This window comes from Papio anubis, chromosome 9 (genome assembly GCF_008728515.1).
Source record: "Papio anubis isolate 15944 chromosome 9, Panubis1.0, whole genome shotgun sequence".
Lineage (NCBI taxonomy): Eukaryota > Metazoa > Chordata > Mammalia > Primates > Cercopithecidae > Papio > Papio anubis.
The window spans coordinates 24,305,129-24,310,649 of record NC_044984.1 but is presented as its reverse complement, the minus strand read 5'-3'; the positions used below and the strand labels follow the sequence as shown (position 1 = coordinate 24,310,649).

General features: G+C 42.4%; 1 pseudogene; it reads left to right on the top strand.

Moving 5' to 3' along the window:
- Window positions 1–4,120: 4,120 nt before the first annotated feature.
- LOC101020121 lies at window positions 4,121–5,245 on the top strand (annotated as a pseudogene).
- The last annotated feature ends 276 nt before the right edge of the window (window positions 5,246–5,521 follow it).

Sequence of the window (5,521 nt, the reverse complement as noted above, 5' to 3'; positions counted from 1 at the left end):
GGGTGACAGAGCAAGACTCCGTCTCAAAAAAAAAAAGATCTACGGTTAGAATGAATCTTCTATCTGTTAAATTGAGAAGCAAAAAGAAACTCATGTATAGTATGTATGCGGTTCAGTACAATCCACAGTTTCAGGTACACACTGAGAATCTTGGAACATATTTCCCATGGATAATAAGGGACTACTATATGGTCCAAAAAGGTCTGGACCACCTGGGCATCCCACAGAATATCACACTCATCCACTACATCATGACATCGTATGCTTTGGACAGGTCAAGCAGGAGGTAGCTAGTATACTGGTGGCCTTGGTAAGACATTCTGTGTTGTTTTTACTTATAACATTTATGATATCAATGTGTAGGGTCTTTCCCTTAACCAAAAAATTCTGCAACTCTCCAATCCTCTGACACCGATTGAGTGTCCTATGATTCAATTCAATTCTGGCACTAACTATCTGGGATTAGAGTTGGGCTCCACAGATTTAAGGACTCAGTCCCACAAGGCTGCTCTTACTTTAGACTCCAGTTGTAAGTATTGGGTCTCCAGTGAACACATACTTCTGTCTGACGTGGCTACAAAATGGGGCTCCCACAATCCCCACCTCAGGTTTGATAATTTGCTACAAGGCCTCAGAGAACTTAGGAAACCAGTTTACTTACTGCTTTACTATTAAGGATACAATTTAGCAACAGCCAAATGGAAGAGATGTAAAGGGCAAGGTATGAGAGAAGGAATGTGGAGCTTCCATGCCCTCTCTGGGAGGACCACTATCCCAGCACCTCGATGTGTTCATCAACCCGGAAGCTCTCTGAATCCCATCATTTAGGGGTTATTATGGAGGTTCAATTATGTAGGCATGATTGATTAAACCATTGGTCATTGGTGATTAAACTCCATCTCTAGTGTCTTTCTCCTCCCTGGAAGTTCAGAGGTGAAGCTGAAAATTTCAACCTACTAACTACAATGGTTGACTCCTCTGGCAACTAGCTCCCCTCCTGAAGCTATTCAGGAGCCTACCAAGAGTCACTTTGCTAGCATAAACTCAGGTATGTTTGAAAGATATTTGTTACAAATACCAAAAGATGATTCTATTATCCCTATCACTCAGGAAATTCCAAGAATTTTAGAAGATCTGTCAGAAACCAGGGACAAGGGTCAAATCTATATATTTTATTATCACCAACATGTCTTCCAAGAGATGGGAGATAAAACCTGTGAAGATTCATGACTAGCTACTTCAGTGAAGTTTTGGGGAGTCCAGTAGGTGAGTGGTGTGTAGGGTTAGCTCTTCCAAACTAAAGACAAATTGCTGTATCTTGCATCTCCATCTCCTACCACAAAGAAGGAAACAACACCACTTGTCAGCTTCCTTAAGCTCTGGTGGTAATACATTTCATGCGTGGTAATATTTCTACAGCCCACATATCAGATGACATGGGAAGCTTCCAGCTTTGAGTGGGGCCTTGAGCAGAAAAAGGTATCAAAGCAGGACCAGGCCACTGTGCAATCAGCCCTGTCACTTGGTCTATATAATTCAACAGACCCCATGCTAAGAGGTGTCATGTGGTGGGAAAACATGTAGTAAAGAGTGTTTGGCAAGCTCAAGTGAAAGAATCACAACTCAGATCCCTGAGATTGTGAAGCAAAACCATGCCATCAACAGCAAAGTATGTGCCCTTAAAAACAGCTCTTATTTTTGGTGTGTTTGGGTCCAGAAGTGATGGAACAATTGACCATGAGAGACCAAGTGACCATCTGGAAATGCTTATGCACTGAATTTTGTAGGATCCACTAAACCATAAAACCACATGATGCTTACTCATGCCTTCCAGTCCTGCTTGTAGCAGTCCATTGTAAGGGAGTGCTGATATATGTGGGATTAAACCTGAACAGGGCTGGAAGGCGTGAGTAAGTTTCATGACTAGGGAACCAAGACCCCATATCACCAAGCACAGCTGTACCAATCAGTGCCCCCAACCCTTGCACTTATGAACATATTTGGGCAGGAATGAGGGAGCGTGGGCCAGAGGGGTCCTGTATGACCAGATGAAAGAAAGAAAGAAGCCAAAGCTTGGTTTATGGATGGATTGGCTCAGTATGCGGATGAATAACAAAAAATAGAAAGTGACTTCATTACAACCACATTCAGGGAAAGAGAGTAAAGAAGAAATCTTCCCACTGGTAGACCTATGAGCAGTATAACTGGTCATCCACTTTGGATCGAAGGAGAAATGACCCAAGGCAAAAATATAGATAAATTCCGAGGAAATGGCCAATGGCCTAGTTGTGCAGGCAGGGAACTGGAAGGAAAAGGACTGGAAGATCAGAGACAAGGAGTCTAAGGAAAAGGCATGTAGGTAGACAAATGGGTAAACGTATAAAGTGTCAAGACTTGTGTCTTACATGTGGATACCCACCAGAAAGTATCTACCACGGAAAAAGCCCTGAACAACCAAGTAAAATGAAATGACTCAGCCTCTTGACACTAGCTAGTCTCTGTTATTGGTTACCCGAAGTAGGCATGATGGACACATGAACAGGGTGGACATGGTGGCGGAAATGGAGGCTATGTGTGAGCCTGACAGCATGAACCTCACTTACCAATGCCTGTCTACCTACTATTACCTCTGAACATCCAACAGAGATAAACATTGAATCTTCAATATGGCATATTCCTTGAGGGAATCAACCAGCCACTTAGTAGCAAGTTGACCACATGGAACCCTTCCATCCTGGAAAGACCAGACAGCCATTCATCCTCACAGGGACAGGTACCTGTCCTAGGCATGTGTTTTCCTTTCCTGCCTGCACAGCCTCAGCGGGCAACTTTACCAAGGGCTTATGGAGTACCTCATCCACAGACCTGGAAACCCACACAACAAAGCATCCAACCAGGAGACCTACTTCACGGTGAAGGCAGTGTGAAAGTGGGCCCGTGACCCTGGGAAAGACAGATCAAATCACATACTGCACCATCCCGAGGTGGCCAGCTTCATAGAATGCTGGAACAGCCTACTCCAGCTAGGTAACAAAAGTTCTTTGTCATTTTTATCATTCAAATGGCATATTTCACCATGGGGACACAAGAAGTGGAAAATCCTGATGTGCAGAGAGAAGTGAATGAAGTAATTACACAGAGGGAAGCAGATGCAACAGACTGAGAGAGACTGAGTACCCACAGATCTCAGATGTCCAGGTAGCCACAGCCCACGAGACACCTCCGTTTTCTTTTTCTCTCTTTTTTTTTTTTTTCTTTAAGTTCTGGGATACATGTGCAGAACGTGCAGGTTTGTTACATAGGCATAATGTGCCATGGTGGTTTGCTGTACCCATCAACCTGTCATCTAGGTTTTAAGCCCCACATGCATTAGGTAGTTGTCCTAATGCTCTCCCTCCCCTTACGCCCCACCCTCCAAAAGGCCCCAGACACCTCTGTTTTCTAACAATTAATCTACCCCTCTCTTTCATAAGCAAGCTTGATTTGGTTCCTATTATCTGCAACTAAAAGATCTTATCTAATACAATCAATTTCAAAGAGGCACACTTCTGCCTTCACCTGGTGAACTTTCCAATAAATAATACTGTTGTCCCAAAATGGAAAATGCTTCTCTTATCATTTTGAGGTTTAGACAGCCCTTCATCACTGTGTAGAAGAAAATCTGTCTATTATAAATAGTTGAACTACATAAACTGAAGGTCTCTTGCCAGTTTGAGATCCTCTGACAAATATCAGGAAAGGCATGATATGGAAAATAGAATAGTTTCACTCTTTTGGGAAATAAAAAATAATGAGTCTCCAAGTGCTTGATAACATTCCAAGAGAGGATGTGTGCGAATGTATTACACTTCAGGGGGGAAAACTGACAGATTCTAGATTTAGCATTTTTTAGAAAACTGGAACCAAAGTTTACAATGATTTCTCTTTTATTAAATTAACACACACAAAAAGCCTAGAAGCTCAGTATTTGGGATGCATAAAATATAAAAATAAAATAATAAATGAAGGGGCTTTGAAATGTATGTTTTTATTTACTGGCTGAAATGAAAATTGAAAAAGATCGCACAAAATTGTTTAGCAAAATGCTCTAGTATGCTTTCTCTTGATATCACTGCCAACAATGCCCTCTAGTGGTAAACCAAGTAGGCACTGAATAATGTAGGAAAAAATGAAACAAGCCTGCTAACCACATTGGTAACATTCTCATGAAAATATGAACTTTTAGTGCAGAAGGACCTGCGGCAGGCCCACTTCAGCTGCCTCCCCAGCCAGGTTTCCCTTGGTGGGTGACTGTGTCCCTTGATGAGTGACTGTACGCTCGCTCAGGCACCAAGGGGAAGCAGGACCATCGGGTAGCCTACGTGAATCCAACAGCAATGGCCAGATCAAGGGGTCCAATCCAGTCTTAAGGGCCAGCAATCCAGGATTATCTCAGTCATCCAAGGCCTATCTGGGAAGAAGTGCAAGAGCAACTAGAAAAGAAAAAGGCATCAAGGCTTTGGGTGAATTTGAAGAAAAAACTAGAAAAACACAGGAAGAAATTAAGTGGAAGTGAGAGCTTATCCAAAAAAAGAGAAAGAAAAGAAAAGGAAGAAGAAATCTGGTAGGTAGTCATTGTCTTCATCATGCTCTGATTCTTCCAGCAGTTCTTCTGATTCTGAGGATGAGGATAAGAAACAAGGAAAAGGGAGAAAGAAAAAGAACCATTCACATAAATCTTCTGAAAGCTCCATGTCAGAAACTGAATCAGACAGTAAGGATAGAAAGACAATAAGGATAAAAGACTTCTTTCTAAAGAAAAAGAAGGACCCAACTGAGAAAGAAAAAGGCTATGAAAGGACTCAGCAAAAAGAAACCCATATTCTGAAGATAAATCTTTATCACATGAGTCCTTGTCAGGATCAGAGTATATTGAGGAGATAAGAGCAAAAAAGAAGAAAAGCAGTGAAGAATAAGAAAAAACAACACAAACAAGGAAAAGGGAGCATAAGAAGCACAGTAAGAAGAGAAAGACGGCTGCTAGTTCAAGTCCTGACCTATCATAACATTAAGAAAATTCAGGATTCCCTTATAGAGAAAGTACAACATCTAAGGAAATTTCAGCTGTGAAAATTACAACATATTTACTATAATGCATGAATTTTCTTGTTTTTAGAATTATCCTTTGACTGGCCGGGGGCGCAGTGGCTCACGCCTGTAATCCCAGCACTTTGGGAGGCCAAGGCAGGTGGATCACCTGAGGTCAGAAGTTTGAGACCAGCCTGGCTAACATGCTGAAACCCCGTCGCCACTAAAAATACAAAAATTAGCTGGGCGTGGTGGCTCGTGCCTGTAATCCCAGCTACTCGGGAGGCTGAGGCAGAAAAATCACTTGAACCCGGGAGGCAGTGAGCCGAGATGGTGCCACTGCACTCCAGACTGGACAGCAGAGTGAGACTCCATCTCAAAAAAAAAAAAAAAGAATTATTCCTGGACTGCTCAGTAGCCATTCAGATGCTGCTGTGTGCAAGGGCCATAAATG